The sequence below is a fragment of the Zalophus californianus genome, chromosome 13 (genome assembly GCF_009762305.2).
Source record: "Zalophus californianus isolate mZalCal1 chromosome 13, mZalCal1.pri.v2, whole genome shotgun sequence".
Lineage (NCBI taxonomy): Eukaryota > Metazoa > Chordata > Mammalia > Carnivora > Otariidae > Zalophus > Zalophus californianus.
In genome coordinates this window covers 22416148-22433171 of record NC_045607.1, presented here as the reverse complement: position 1 = coordinate 22433171, position 17024 = coordinate 22416148, and the positions used below count along the sequence as shown (strand labels likewise).

The following is a 17024-nucleotide window of genomic DNA, read 5'->3' as shown; positions in this document are numbered from 1 at the left end:
CACATCTTTTTATAAATGAATGCAGCTACCTTCTTCTGGTTAGAACACTTTCTACTGTGTTCATTCCCCAGTGATCTAAACAAGATAAGTAAACTACATCAACAGCAAAGTACAGAGATAGTGTGGCCTCAAAATAACTCTGACTCCCCAATGAACACTAGATTTGGATTATTCTAGTAAATCATAAACTGAATATAGAAACTCAAACACAGGTTGGGTCAAAATTAAGAATATCCAAAATGAGGGCACCTGGGTGGCTCAGTGGGTTAAGTGTCTGCCTTTGGCTCAGGTCATGATCTCAGGGTCCTGGGATAGAGCCCCGCGTCAGGCTCCCTACTCAGCGGGGAGTCCGCTTCTGCCTCTGCCCTCCCCCCTGCTCATACTCTCTCTCAAATAAAATCCCTCAAAAACATAAAAGTATCGAAATTGAGATGGAAGCAAGCCAAGGTTACAGGTAAGACAGCTACATCTGTCTCTAGATTTGACACAAACAGGTAAATCTTGGGAAAACATTTCAAGTTTATCAAATGACAATGAGAATACCAGGCTCTGTCTCCTTCTCCTATTTATGAGGGAAAGGCTAACTTACCTGAAGCCACTGAGACTCAAATGGAAGAATAATTCAATAAGCATGCTCCATATTTTGAAGCATTTCAAAAGAACTTCCATTAAAATAATATGATAGAAGGGGCGCCTGGGTGGCTCTGTCATTAAGCGTCTGCCTTCGGCTCAGGTCATGATCCCAGGGTCCTGGGATTGAGCCCGAAGCCTGCTTCTCCCTCTCCCACTCCCCCTGCTTGTGTTCCTGCTCTCACTATCTCTCTCTCTGTCAAACAGATAAAAAAAAATCTTTAAAAAAAATATGATAGGAGAACTCCTTGAAAAGATGAAAAAACATCTTGTTTTCTGTTTCCCAGTATACGGTAAGTGTGCAACAAATATCTATAGACCATTGAACAAATGAAAGATTAAATTAAGGAACAAGTAAATGAAAACTAGAATTAGCAAGCAGATAATGTCAGGTCTTATTCCCATTTTACAGATGTAAAAAGAGAGAAATATTGACTTACCCAAATACAAAGCCTTTTGATACCCTCTATCTTGATCCCTTTTTTCTTTTAGGTTCCTTGATTTATCTCCTAGGGTCCTTCCAAATCCTAACCCTTCAGCAGTCTTCCCTGATCCTGACCACCACCACACCTCTGAAGGTCAGGTGTTCCTGCTCGGGGCTCCCGTACTAACACGCGCTCATCTCGCTCACCTCGCTCATCACACTTGCTACACTGAATCACTTTGTTACACTAACCTGTTAACATGTCTGTACCTCCTGGAGGGTAGCAGTCCTGCCTGGACTCCTAGCACAGTGCTTATTATACAGCAGGCAGTCACTTGAGTGCTGCTAGGGTTGAAGAGAACTTGTGTCCTCTGCCCCTGAATCATTTCTCCTTCCAAAGAGCCAGGAATATCCTTCTGTTAGGGCAGAATTTCAGAGTGAAGGCAGCTTAGAGATTGGTCAAGGAGAAACAAACACAGAGAAAGAAAACTGAGGATAGATTTACACGAAATCGAATCTAGTCCACGGTTTTGATACTTAAGAAAATGGATAAAGGGAAACTTGCTACAAAGAAATGGTTCACAGTAGCACTCTCTCCAGTAGTTAAGTCCTAAACCTTCATAAGCATAGGCACCTCTGATGGCTATAATGAACAAAATTCACTTTAATGGTTTCAACCTGGGAAATCTCACCCCCCCAAAGAGACCCATGACCAGGTGTTATGGGTCAAATTATCTTTTTTAGAGAAAGAGGCTGGTTTTGAAATTCTTTTATCTCCATATTAAACACAACAAACACAGCCTGATCTAGCTCATTCAGGCTTATACATGTTTGTTTCAGCACTGGACTAAAGAGTCTGCCCTGTCCTTTCTAGCACTTTTTCAAAACAGTACTGTAAAAATAAAAAAAATTATAACCTAGATCCATGCACACAGTACAGCAGTCCTCTTTCATTTCTGAAAGAAACTTGAATTTTACATGAACTTCAAGGTTAAAGTTTCTATAGCACCGATCAGATGACAGGAGCTAACATCAAAGTATTAGGACAATCTTCTTTGCCCCATCTCCATAAGTCAGTAATAACAACGCTACTGTGAAATCATACCAACCTGCAGGAAAAAATGTCAGCGCATTTAAATAAAATCACAATCACCACCACCCTCTCTTACTTCCCTCCCTAAAAACCAAAGACACAAAAAAAGTATCCTTCTAAGAAACAGAGTATACTAACCCTGGGCTCCTTCAAATTAACTAATTAAACATGCCAAACCCAAGTTCCCTTGCAAAAGAGAAAACTGGTGGGAGGATCCTTCATTCGAATTGTATTCAGAAGAGAGTAAAAAGCCCCTGACCTAATCTTTTATTAAGGCTCCTGGGTAGCCCAACATCCCCAGATTCAAGGCAATTAGAAGCCTTAGCCCGACCAGCTCCACCTGTGACATACAGCTGAAAAGCCGTCCACTCCCACCTGTGACACGGAGGTACTGTGTTAAGAGAAGAAACCGACAGAGCGGCCAAATGCCTCTCTCTCAGATGGACCCCCGAGAGATTCTTCCTATCTGAGAGGTTATAAACTAGACACCTTAGCTCTAGAGATTTAGGGAGGAAAAAAAAGCAGATGATCAGAAAGGAGGTTCTTAAAGAAGTAGTCATCTACACCATTAAGCTACTTCTATTGGAATTACAATTAAAGGATTTTCAGAGTTGGGTCAGCCCTCACTGCGGTACCCAAAGTAGTGCTCTCTCCCCAACCTCCTCCCTGGATCATTTCCTCCTCCCCTTTACAAGGGCATTAGCCCCATTTCAAAACTAATAATAATTCTTTCTCTTCTGTATGACAAATATTCAATCGCTGTGGTTAAATACTATGTATAAGATAAACAGGGTCAAGAATGCTGGTTGCCATCAGTCATGTTTAAATTAGCATTAACTCACAGGCCCTTCCCTAAACAAAACAAAAGGCTTTCTTGGTCAGCTCTGTGCCTGAGGAGTGATTTTAACTCACAGGCTCAAAAGGCCTCACAAGCATCATTAATTTCTGCTCAATGAAATTTCTCAAAAGACCATTATCAGTTTGGGAGGACTGTGGAGGAGGAAACTATGTATCATTTATTCTATCATTTTTATATAATCTGGATGAGCTGGTAGCAGTGCCCTAACATTCACTGGCCAAGAGTTACAAGGAAATGTAAAGGAATCAAAGCTCGGTCCTTTCACACATTTCACCCCTCATGATGCCCCAGTAGGCACTACCATTGTCTTCCAGCATTGTGGGGGTTAATACTTAGCCCTTCCCAACCCCACGTAGCACAACTTCTTATAAAATAACATCCCAGGTCCCCCCTAATTTACCGCCTGGTCCCTTTCCAGGCTTCATTACCCCAGACTCCAACTACATCTTCATTCTCCACCATTCATCTTTTAAGAGATGCAACATTTTCACCCTTCAAGGCCCTTCTGTGAAGTCTTCCCCAGAGTCAAAGTTCATTTTCCATTCCCGAGCATGCCAAGGGTTCTTGGATTCTACAGCTGACCCCTAGTTACGCCATCCAGCTACTATATATTGAAGTTAGCTGCACGTTTTCCCTCTGCACTGCCGCTCTTTTTAGTGTCTTTGTGTCTGCCTCTGTAGGAGGAATTCAGTAATTGCTTATTCAATTACAATTTTCTCCTTTTCTCCCAACCTTCTAAGACATCCATAATAGTTCTCGACGAGATATCTAAGTAATAACACAATAGGGATTTGGGGGGGAGGGGGTAACATGATATGTAAAAACAAGAAACCAAGTAGTATAAGGCTGAGTTAACAAGGCCAGAGCAAACTTTGAGACTTTAAACCAAAAGCTATGTTCCCAGTTTTATTACATCCACACTTCACTTTTTAAAATAAATCATGTTCCTCAAGTGTGTATGCATATGGGTACCAAAAAAACTAAAGGAAGACCAGCCACACATGGGTACCAAAAAAACTAAAGGAAGGCCAGCCACACATTAAGCACAGATATTAAAATCTTGACCTCAAACTAAATTTGAAGTCTTGTTATTTGCTGAACACTTGGAGCTTCCCAGTGAAAATGATAGTGTATTCTGCCCAGATTGCAACTTTCCTTACTAAGCATTTGAAATAAGATTCTTGGCCCTAAAAATCACTAACTTCAGGCTGAGTGTCATTATGTATCAAAAAGACTTAGCAAGTAAGAGTTTTACTTTCTTTGAATTTCCCAGTCTAATAGAACCAATTCAGTAAAGCCTTGAAAAATCTATGGTATAATTTTTTTTAATGAAATTTGTTTGGTAAATATTAGCTTCAAACAAAAATAGAAGTTTCCAAACACAAGCTGTTGAAAGGGCTGCCCTTCCCATCTCTGTATTTTTCCCCATCATTTACAGGGATACTGAGATCCTCTCAGTGCCCACAGCACTGGGCAGCTGCTGAGCCTGAGAGACACTGATACAAATGGGAAGTTGGTCAGGTCCCACAACAGAGGTTACCCCCACTCCACATCACTTTTAAGGCTAAACAAGTTCACTCACTGTAATAGAATAATGGAAGATTAAGGGGGTGTGGGGGAGTATTATTGATGCCTTTGTGGAGGAGGAAAGAAAAAAGAGAGGAAAATCAACCCCCAGGTCAAGGTTCTTCCTCTACACGCCCCCCCCCCGCCCCCCCCCCCGGTCCAGGCATCTCCTACTGCACTTTTTTTTTTTTTTCTACCTTTGACCCTCTTGCCCTCTCACTTCCCTTCTGGAATAACCCGTTCACGCTTTACTCTCTTCCTACTATTCTACCATGGGATAACCAACCGCTAGGTTCTAAGTACTTGGGGGAGCTGGAAAGAACAGCAAAGATCATTAAATCCATCCATTTTCCAGACGAGTACCTCGAGATGAAGAACAAGCTGACCTGACTGGCTAAGGTAGGCACCGCTAGGGGACGTGGTGAGCATACGGACTCACATTATGACAGCCCACTCTTCATTCTGCCCCTGCCTTCCCCCTACGCTACCTCTTTCTCTTACTTAGCTTCTTTATCCTCAAATTAAACGGTGTCAAGTAAAACACGGCCTTAACATACTTACAGTGCTAATCGTTATTCACAGTTTTGCATTTGAGGCAAATTTGCTCACTGCTACCAGATTTAGAGAACCAAGAACAGAAACAACTAGATGGTAGAGTGACGCGCGCGCGTGTGTGTGTGTGTGTGTATGCAATTTAGTTCGGTCCAAACAGTCATAACTCCAGTATACACCCTTTTCCCTTGGGGCTTACTCTTCTATTTGACAAGCGAATCTCTTCTTAGGAGAACTTAGAAGGTTTCCCAGTGCAGTCTCCCTTTAACCAGAATCGCAGGCTTTGAATCACAGACCACTGGCTTCACAGTTATGCTCACGCTGGACAAACAACACTTATGCAAATAAGTGAAAAACAAGGACTGTTAGAGCCTAAAGGAATAGAGGATTTTATCCTAATAACTGCAGTTACAGGTTTCCGATATTCAGGTTTGCAAATATGCACCTATTCCAAATGGGAATCGGTGAAACTTTAACAAGCGGAGCCCTCGCTGAAAACCCACATTTACGAAAAATCCAGAGATTTCAACAAACAAGAAAAGAAAGAGAAGTAGCGACAGAGAGCAACAATCTCAGGCCCCAGACCGAAGGCAGCAACAAGTCCTGGATGCCGTCATCCCTTACAAATCAAAGGCCAAATGGCAGCAAAGAAAAAACAAGAATAAAATTTAAATCCATTCATAACAAACTAGTCCTACACAAACCAAACGAGCCTGTCGGTTTCAAAACTACCAACTCTAAGCCAGGTCCCTCCCTTGCCTTCAATTTCCCAGTTACTTGCTGAGCGTGTTTGTTAGGCGGCTGCACAGAAAACTAAGTTGAAAGTCCGCAGCTCGGGAGAGACTAAGGAGTCGTCCGTGAGAAGCAAGTGGTGCGGGAGCTCCGCGCTGCGGGGCGCGGGGAACCCTGGCGTTCCACGTCCACCCGGACCCGGCTTTGGGGTAATTTCGAGCCCCCCCACCCCCTGCAAGCCTTCTCGCGCTCCCACCCAGACCCAGGTAACCCGAGGCCACGTACGTGTCACTTGGGCGGGTCCGGGCCGCAGACGCCGCACAAAGCGCCGGCCCCGGGGCGCACTGACCTGGCCGGGGGACCGAAGGGCCGGCGGCCCAGGCGGCTGCGGCAACTTCCCTCCCGGGGCTCGGTCAACTGGTTGGCTGCGGAGGCCAGGAGAGCCTCGCCTCCTGCAGGCCAGCTCGCAAGCGCGCACGCCCACCCACAGCCGACACAGGCAAGCGCGCGCGCGCGCACACACTTACACTCGCTCGCACAGCCACAAAGCCTGTCTGCCCCGGGACAGTGCGAGCCGAGCGCGCCGTGCTGCGGCGCAGGCGACGCGGCAGCCGCTGGCTCAGCGCCCAGGGGGCGCCGTCCCCCCGCCCCGCGCCCGCCCCTTTACCTGCGCCCGCCGCTGCCCTCCGGCTGGCCTCCCGCAGCGCGCTCGCTCCCCGCGCCCGGCCCTCCGCCCGCCCCCTCGGCGGTCTCCCGGAACGGGGCCGCCCCCTGCGCCCACCACCCCCCCCCCCCCCGCCCCGGGGAAGCCGGGGAGGGCTCCGCGGCGCCGGCGTCCAGGCCGCCCAAGATCCGGGCAGTGCTCCGCAGCGGGCGGGGGAGTCGCAACCCAGGGAGCGCCAGCCGCCGCTCGGGCCGCCTGCTCGCGCTTTGGCGCGCTGGCCGGGGCGGCGGGGGAGGGCCGGAGCCGCGGCGCGGACGCCAGCCTCCTTTCTTCCTCCGCCTTTTCTGCCGGCTCCACGTAGCACAAGTCGGCAATTCCCGCACCCCCCGACTTCTTCCCCCTGGCTCGTTCCGTCACCTGGTGTGACGCCCCCAGAGCCCCGACACTCGGCGCGCCCCCTCCCCCATTCATTGCGACCTCCCTGCCCTGGCGGCTGGGCGGGGGTAGAGGGGCACCTAAGCCTCCCGTCACTGTCTTACCGCCCCCCCCCACCTCCGCAGCCCCGTGTGACCCACCCGCGGAGACCCGCGGCCACCGGCTCGGATGCTCACCCCTCCCGCGCTCACCTCAGCGTCCGCCAGCTTGCTGGGCTGGGTGGGCTCCCCCACACGGTGCATTTTCATTTTGTCGCTCTACTCGTCCCACTCGAAAAGCTCTGGAAAACATCGCGGGCCCGCAAAACCCTGAAGTAGGGCCTTTCTCGTAGTTCAGTTTCTCAACTTCGCGGAAGACACCAAGTTTCTCCCAGCACAGCCTCTAACTGGAGGCTGCAAAGAAACCAAGAGTCGACTTTTCTGCTAGAAAGGTGCACACGTTTCTGTCTGAGTTTTCCATTGACTCGGTCTGCAGACCAAAACAAGTGTGACTGTGCTCCCCTAGTTCTCCATAGCCAGGGTTACACATTTCTCTTCCGCTTTCCCAGTGAAACTTTGCAAGTGCAAACTATCAGTTTTAGGAGAGTAATTAAGGGCGGGGAATGCACACCTGGAGGTGTGGGCGGGAGCGGCGCCAGACTAAGGTCTGGAGATCGTTCTCGGGGAAAGTGGCAGCCACAGAGGATCGCCCAGGTCCTCTAACAACACCCGGTCCATCGGGGGCTTTCAAGCCGCGCCACCTCCCAGCCACCTCCCGCTTCCCACCCTTGGCTTCCCAGGATTTCCGGAGTTTGGGCAATTCTCGGCCTCTCGCTCCGGGGCTAAAGCCGCCACGCATCAGAAGGAGCTGTTAAGGGGTAAAAGCTGAGTGCGCTCTTGCCTTTGAAAGGGCACATAAGAGACCGGGACAGCAGTGTGGCAGGGGGACTCGCTCGGCAGGACGGATAGCTAGGTCTGAGGAAGAAACGCAGAACAGCGATGCGGGGGGGGCTGCTTTGGTGGTAGTCACTCGGTAATCTCGGGCTTTCAGAAAGGAGAGGTCCCTTTAAACCGCAGTGGGCGGGGAGGGGAAGACATCTCGTAAAGGACCAACACTTTTCGAGATACCAGTTAGGTGTGCTTGGTAACAGAACGTGACCTGCTGCCCGCGACTGCTTAGAACCTTGACTGTGTTGGCCTATGGTTTTCACAGGATGCTCAGGGCTAAGACCTGTCGCTAGTCAATTACTATCTAAAGCGGTTTCTTTTTTAAGATAATCTTTCAAATCCTCCTTTAAAACAAACAAAAAAAAAAGTTTTGGTTTTTTTTTTTTTTTAAGTAATCTCTACACCCAGTGTGAGGTTCGAACCTACAACCGGGAGGTTAAGTCCCAGGCTCTACGGACTGAGCCAGCCAAGCTCCCCCTCTCTAAAAAATCAAACATTCCACTTTCTCTCCTTTCCTACCCATTTATGGTTTATTTTACAATAATCCACTTAGAATGTGAAAAATTAGAAATGTAATACATGCACGGTGCCAATATGTTCATGTAACAGTACAGAAATGCATGTCCAACACTCTTTTCTCAAATAATGAAAGGCGTTGACCTTAAACTCTAAAAAAATATATTGGGCAAATAGGAAAATATCCACTATAAAGTCTAAGTATAATACAAAGTATATATTGATAAGAAAAGAATACATGCTGAAAGCGTTTTGTTTTCACCACAGCTCTACACAACTCAGAAAATCACTTAGCTAGGTTTCTCAATGCCAAAACTTCAATATCTAGTGGAAAGAATATTTTACATTTTTATTTAAAATAATTGAAGTATTATATTAATTTTATCAATAAACATTATTAGATTATTTAATTTAAAAAGTATTTCAATGTTTAGCCCTTCTTCGTAAGTCAAAGTGTAAAGGAATTTCTTGCCTACCACTTCCCCTTGAATATCTTTGAATATATTGATTTTATCTCTTACCATCTTAAGGAATATTGCTGCTCGTGCCTTCATTATATATTAACTGCCTTAATATATAACTGCCTACTCTGTGGTCCTGACATCAAATGGGGAGTTCTGTCCACACAAGACTTATGTACTCAAGAGTTCTAAGTTATTTGCTGTACAACACTTTATTTTCTCTTTATTTGGTCTCCTGTGGTCTAAGATGAAATGGAGAACAAAATTCAAGGTCAGCGTGGACAGACCTGTCTTTCTGACAAGTGTAGACCTGTCTGAATGAGACTGCTCTGCAACCAGCTTTAGGACAATAACTTTCAAATCCAATGTAGGTTGTATGCCCAGCGTAAAAGGAGCGAGAACATGAAATCCAAGACAGAATTCAGTTCAGCACAGAGATTAATTCATCAAAACAAGTACTGTGTTCCAAATGAGCCAGTTTTCTCCTCTGTAAAATGGGATAATAATACCAGTATAGTCTATTTTATTGGGTTCTGAGCTGTCTTTATCAAAGTAAGGTAATAGACTTGAACAGTCTTCTTAAAACATTGAAACAGATGATATTGTTTCAGTAGAGATGAAGGATACCGTGATATACTTTCTTTAATGTTTTTACCTGCCTGTGGCCCTCTTGCCACTCAGACCATTGCCTTTCCTGGATAGTCATCCAAATGCTTTCTGCTCTAACCTTTCTCTCTTACCTTCTGCCAAGCAGTGTTTCTCTAGATTTGTTTCTTCAAATGACTTCAGCAGAGCCGAAGACTCAAAGACAGCTGGTGCTGTCAAATGTGAGAAAAAAAATATTTTCAGCAAAATGAAGAGAATTTTAATGAGGAATATTTCAAGTACAGTTTCCATTATTATCTCAAAGGATACTATAGACTTTGTTAGATTACTGATGTTATCTAGTGAGTGGTCCAAGAGCTATAACTGACAAAGCATTTAGGATGGACAAGTTGGCTGTCACTGCATTAGGCTCTATCATTTGTTCAGAAAGGGATTGCTGGTCATGCCAGTTCTCTGCCTTCCCATGTTCCCTTTCATCTGGCAAAAAGCCTTTGAAATTTTCTATGAGATTAATCAAAACTATCAACAGAAAGATCTGTTGGAAACTCTCCCTGGTCTGTTAATGTAGAGACTGGTTCAAAAAATATATTTTGGTGAAACAATACCCCGAGAGAATACAACCTGCTGGGAAAGTTCTTCAGGTGCCTCTGGGGCATAGGTTTCTTCCTTCTTTACATAGGGCATGTGTGCCTCTCTGGTGTTTTTCCTTTGGCTAGAAAGAAATCATTCTCCTTAGGAAACCTTTCTATTTTAAAAGGCCAGCGGCAGAGATGGGTGAGGCAGCCCAATTTAGTTTTTAAAAAAAAAAAATGCTCTTAACGGTAGAAATAGCATAAGGAGACTCCAAGAAGGGGGAGGAGACGTTGGAATTGTATGCATAGCAGCCCTGTGGGAGGGCTACCTGGCAATGAAATGAAAACCCTCAATGGAGTGCCTCTGTGCTCACCTGCTTCTCATCACATCACATTTCTGCACAAATCATCTGGCCAGTCTACAGCAGATAAAGGACTAGCAAGTTCTTTCCTGTAATCTTCCTTACCCAAGTGAAAAAGCTTTGATAGAAAACAAACGGAGAAAAAAAACGAAAATGAAGAAGAAAAAAACATGTGTCACGTGTATAATCTTAGAGCTAACAAGAGACCTATATATAAAGGAATCATAGAAAGGGTCATAAAAATCAAACAAAAATAGGTAAATTGCTAGTAAAACGGATAGTGGAGAAAAAAAGAAAAATGAGACTATGAATGAGATTATAATTATAGTTTCAGTACAATTTTTTAATACTAAGAGAATAGTATAGTCATATATCCTTTCTGAACATTAAAAACTTAGCTAAAATAAACACTTCTTAGCAAAATATAAATTACAAAAACTATTGGTTCAAAAAATTTAGAACATGAATATATCTATAACCATTAAATAAACTGAATTCCCGTTTCTAAATCTTCCTGCAAGAAAGTTCAAAGATTTAGTGGGAAAGATTTATGAAATCTTCATAGACAATCTCTATTCAAATGGTTTCAAAGATTAGAAAAAGAAGGAAAGCATCTCGATTTTATGAGTTAATAAAATCTTGATACAAAAATCAGAAAAAACATAAAAAGGAAAATTATTAGACAAATCTCAAAAGGCATTAAAAAATGTTATTCTTACATACAATGTTATCAAGCCTAGTTCAGCAATGGATTTTTAAAAAAATATACTTCATCAGGTTAACTCCATAATGTAAGGATGATTTAATATTAGAAAATATAAAGTAATTTGCCATTCATTTATTCTTTTAATCTTAGCAAACTAGGAAAGGAAGGAATTTCCTGAACACAATAAAGAGTTGCTACCAACAACCTAATTCTAGAAACAGTATTCTTAATTTTAATTCATTAAACATTTGTCTATTAAAGTTAGCAACAAAACAAGGATAGATTTACTATTTTATCATTTATACTCAACATTGTACTGAAGCCCCTTGCTAATAACACACACACACACACACACACACACACACACACACAGAAATGAGAAGTTATAAGGGTCAGAAAACAAGAAAATATGATTTATAGATGATGTAGTTGTCTGCTAAGAAATTCAAGCAAATCTAATAAAGTAATAGAATAAGAGTTTAGCAACATTGTTGAATAAAAGATCAATATACGAAGAAACCACAGCCCATTAGAGGTTATAAATTCTTAAAGGTCTCACTCATAATAGCAACCAATCTTTATTATAATTGATTAAAAATGCATAGAAAGGTAGAGTATGTGTGGAGAAAATTATAAAGTTTCATTGAAATACAGAGAAAGGCCTAAATAAATGGAGAGATACATCATGTTCATGGATGAGAAGACTCCTTGATCACAAAGCAATCTACTTCAAATTGTAATATAGGGTCTTTCATAGACCTTGACAAAGTGATTCCAAAATTCATGTGGAATTGGAAGAGGCCAAGAATGACTAAGACAATTCTGAAGAACCAGAGGGAGGAAAAATTTTCCCTTCAGATATCAAAAGCTTCATACTGTAATAATGTGGTGTTGGTGCAATGATTGGTAAATAATCTAATGAACAAGAAAAGGAGCTTCATGGGGCGCCTGGGTGGCTCAGTCAAGTGTCTGCCTTTGGCTCAGGTCATGATCCCAGGGTCCTGGGATCAAGCCCCGCTTGGGCTCCCTGCTCTGCAAGGAGCCTGCTTCTCCCTCTCCCCCTCCCCCTGCTTGTGTTCCCTCTCTCGCTGGTCTCTGTCAAATAAATAAATAAAATCTTTTAAAAAAAAAAAAGAAAAGCAGGTTCAGAAACAGAACCTCATAGACCTGCAGGGTCTATTATGTCATTCAATAATCTAATGAAAGAGAATTGTAGGTTCAGAAACAACCATTCATATAAATGACAAATAAGTCAATGCAAATTAGTAAATCAAAGATGATCTGTTTAATTAACAATGCTGAGATAATTAGCACTCTCTTTATATATTTTTAAAAATGGGATCCGTACCTCACACTCTAAACAAAAGTAAGTTCTTAATGATTTTAAAAACAAGGCAACACCTCCAGTTTTTAGAATATCTTCATCATTTCAGGGTACAGAAGAATTTCTTAACAAGGCACAAAAAGCACAAACCATAAAGAGTCTTTTCTTTCAAAAAAACATATGACAGATTCTAATATGCTGGATTCTTATGAGTTCTGGTAGTTGATATGATGTCTGCTTCAAGCCCTGCAATGAGTATTCTAAGGGATATGAACAGCACTGTGTCACCCTGAGCAAAAAGTGGGGCACAGGGTTTTCCTAAGTCATGTGTATTTTGTTGTCTCTGTTGTTTTGATTTCATAGTCTACTATACCTTCTAGAGCAAGGTGAAAGCAGCAATACTAGAGGTACAAGAGGCTCTGAAACATTTTTGGATATAGACTGCTTTCAGAACCTAATCAAAGCTATGAAACTTTTCTACAGATAAATGTAGTTATCTATCTTGTAGCAGAGGCCTCTGACTACAATAATATGCTTTCTTGCCTTCTTGGGTACCAGCTAGAGTAGATTTCCCAGCTACTCTTACAGGTAGTTGAGGCCACATAGCTGAGTTCTCTCCAGTAGAATCTGAGCCTAAATGACTTCTGCCTGGTCTAGGACTACCTATAAAATTCTCTTACATGTGCTTCCTTATGGTCTTTGTCCCTTTTGGTTGCCTGGGATGGTGATGCCCACACCAACCTTGGAGCCATGCTTGAAGATGACAGGCAGCCATAAGTCCTGACGCCTTAGTGTCCGTATGAAGGAGAGCCTATCTACTGATGTGAACACCCTCTATGGACTTTTACCTGAAAGATATTTCTTGTTCTTTGAACCAATAAATTTTGGGAATCTATCAGTTAACTTGGCTTAACTAATATATATACTCACATATATTTTGACTGTTATCTCAGCAGGTCAATGACACCTACGGATTAATCTAAGAAAAGGAGAAATTCTGATGTACTGCCTTCTGGAGTGGGCACTCATCAAAAGTGGGCAAGTTAGAGATGTTACACATTTGTGCAAAGTCTGCTTGATTAAGCACTGATTACATTTAACTGAATGGCTCCACTAACATATACTCTGCCAGAAGCAGAGACGGGTAAATTCCAAAGGTTTAAAAAAAAAAATGATGAATGAGTGACATCAGGAACAAACTCCTGATATACACAAAAATATGGATGAATCTCAAAAACACGCTGAACGAAAGGAGACACACACAAAACAGTGTATATTCTATGGTTTCATTTCCAAGAAGTTCTAGAACAGGCAAAACTCATCTGTAAAGTTAGAAACAGAAAAACAATTGCCTAGGGAGTAGAGATTGACTGACTTCCTTGGGTGAAGGATACGTCCTATATCTTGCTTTGTGTGGAGGTAACATGGGTGTATATAATTGCCCAGACTCATTGAAATGAACATTTAAGATTACTGTAATTTATTGTTTGTAGATTATGCCTAAATAATATATTTTTAAATGCAAGTGAAATTATGTGGCTCTATCCATACAATAATATTCCTAAAACAAACATGGAATAATGCTCAGCCATCACATCCTCTGGGAGCTACTGTTGTGATTAAACGCATGTATACACTACAACACCTAGAAGCAGAAAATGATTATATTCCTACACAAAACCAAGACACACAACAAACATGTCCTAAGAAAAATTAACTTTATGATAAGTCAGTAGATTATTCCTAGGTATAAAGTCTGTGATTTTCCACAGCTAGTATCCTAATTCTGTGTAACATAGAACATATTTCTATAATCAAGAGTGTATAGTTTCTTCTGCCCTTAGTGAGATATACTAATTATATGACAAGACTACATTTTAAGATTTTTATTCAATGTTTTCTTTTCCCTGTATTTCCATTTTCCTCCCTCTCGTTGTTGAATCATCATATGCTCTGTGTTCATTGCCCAGGAAGGTGTGCGGCAAAACAGACAACAAAAGAGCCAAAAATCTTTGCAGAGAGCTTAAGCTCTTAGGATAAAAGGATTTACAGGCATAGAGTGGTATGTATAGACCTGAAAGAAAAACAATACGCTAGTAGGAGAGTGACAGAGAAAGGTTTGTGTCTCAAGAACAGAAAGTCTTAGAGGCAAACTCTAAAGACCAATGGTAGATGGGCCCCTCCAACACAATGACATTATACAAAACTTTGGATGGATGACCCATCTGGATACATGTGTATAACTAATTCCCTAAGAATGGAAGAAAACTCCAAAAGAACTGAGCTTATGCTTTCCCACCAACCCTGAAGAACAGGAGATCAAGAGTTAGAATTTAATCTGAAATATAGAAAAATACTTCTTGAATATCTAAGTTCATTGACTGAGATTCACACCCACTGTATTAGTTTGTTAGAGGTGACAGAACAAAGTAGTACAGTCTTGGTGGCTTAAACAATAGAAATGTATTGTTTCACTGATATGGAGGCTAGAAGTCCAAGATCAAGGATTTGGCACAGTCGTTTCTTCTGAGGTCTCTCTCCTAAGCTTGCTGATGACAGTTTTTTCCATATGTCTTCACTTGGTCTCCCCTCAGTCTGTGTGTCTGTGTCCTAACCCGCTTGTAAGGACACCAGTCCTTTTGGACCAGAACCCACTCATATGAACCTCATTTTACCTTAATTACCTCTTTAAAGGCCCCATCTCCAAATACAGTCGCATTCTGTGGGATAGTACTTCAACAAAAAATTTGGGGGAGACACAATTCAGCCCATAACACTGACTAAGGTTGGAGTTCTTATCCATGATTGTTAAGAGCCCTTGGCCACCTCATGTGGGCACCTTGAAAAGATTACAAACCTTAGAATAGGAACCAATTTGATATAAAATGTGGCCACAACCTTGGGAGGATTACTATGCAGACAAGAGGTAACTTCGCAGAAGTCACTGCTAGTTTGCACAATACAGGTGTACTGTAAGGAGTTTGAAACAGTAACACAGAACAGTTTAAAACTCCTGGGATGATGTAGTATGATCAGAAGGAAGGAAGCAATAGCAAATGAGCCTTGATAGAATTTGCTGATGAGGTTAACTTAGCTCTAATTTCTAAGAAAAGATCTAGAACAGTATCTATGAAAAGTTATCTTTAAAACCCATTTCTGGGACTTTAAGCTTCTGAAAGGTTAACAACAATAATCATAACTGGACTTCTTCCCAGAGTGAGATTGGCACTGACTTGCAGAAATTTAGATCTAGAGAGCATGGACTTGACCCATTCAGCACAGGTTTTGGCAAGTGTAAATTACATTCAATATCATAATCTATTCTAAGATGAAGTTGAATGAACATGATCCTCCCCCTTCCATAATTCTTCTGACTGGTAAAGGAGAGGGAGGAGGTAGAACTTCTCCACAAGCAGGAATGCTGAGCCAGCCTTTGTCAACAGCATGATGGACACATGAATGAAGTGGCCACCATGGCAGAGAGGGAGGCTATAGACTCCCACTTTCCAAAGCTACCTCTACGATGCTGCTTCTAAATGTCCAAACTACCAGCTACAGAGACCTACTCAAAGCCCACGTGCAGACGTAAACATGGACCAACTCTGAGCTCCTAGTACAGACCATTTCTTGAGGAGACCAACTGGCAACTTAGTGGCAAGTTGACTAGGTTGAGCCTCTTCCATGCTAGAAGGGCTGTGGTTTATTTCCACAGGAATAAACATCTATTCTGCATATGGCATTGCCATTCCTACCCTCAGGCCTCAGCCAGCATCACTATCCAGATCTTATGGAATGCCTGATCCACAGGCATGGAATCCCATACAACATTCAACCAAGGCATTTAGTTTACAGTGAAGAAGGTGCATCATGTGGTCTTATCACATAAAGCCCCACCCAGAAGCTTCCTGTGGAGGGAGGGAGAAGCTGCTGAAGAACACAGCTGAAGTACCAACTTGGAGACAGGACCCTGCAAGCATGGGGAACTATCTTTCAGGATGCAGTATATGCATTGGATCAGAAACCTATTGAGGTGATGCTTTATCACCAACAGAAAAAATACACAAGTCCCTGAAATTAGAGGGTACAAGAAGTAACCCCATTTACCATCACTGTCCATGACCCACTGTGGGACTTTGTGCTTCTCTCCATACAATTCTGGGGTCTACAAGCTGGAGGTTCTGTACTCGTACCAGGACTAAAGTCTTACAGCAAAAGTCCCATTGAACTACAAGCTGTGGTTTCTGCCTAGGCAGTTTGGCGTCCTGGTGTGTAGAGACCAGGAGACAAGGCATTGTGACTGTGAACAGACAAACATAGCAACTAAAGAAGAACATAGTTACCCAGGACACAGAGCCCTGAGGAACAAGGATTTGAGTCCCACCATGAGGTGCGTTACCAAGACTGGCAAACAAGTTACCTGAGGGGGAAGGGATTTAGAAGACACACAGTAAACATGTCCTAGAAAAATTAACTTTATGATAACTCAATAGATTATTCCTAGGTATAGGAATAAGGAATGATGGAGCAGCTAAGTACCAGCTGTGGTCCTGAGACAAATTGCAGTGATAAAGTTTCTAGTTGGTCCTTCTAACCCCC

At 42.7% G+C, this 17024-nt stretch overlaps 1 protein-coding gene across 11 annotated transcripts in view; it reads right to left on the bottom strand.

Moving 5' to 3' along the window:
- LPAR1 (lysophosphatidic acid receptor 1) overlaps nt 1-16664 on the bottom strand; it is a 147201-nt gene extending 130537 nt beyond the window's left edge. For 3 of the 11 annotated variants that reach the window (XM_027616692.2, XM_027616693.2, XM_027616688.2), the window contains exon 1: nt 6142-6348. The gene's annotated coding sequence lies outside the window, so the exon portion shown is untranslated. Of the gene's footprint in view, nt 1-6141; nt 6349-6383; nt 6404-6523; nt 6586-7146; nt 7685-9598; nt 9677-16532 lie in introns of those variants that run through there. The other 8 variants (XM_027616699.2, XM_027616690.2, XM_027616689.2 and 5 more) reach the window with 7 other exon arrangements.
- Between the last annotated feature and the right edge of the window lie 360 nt (nt 16665-17024).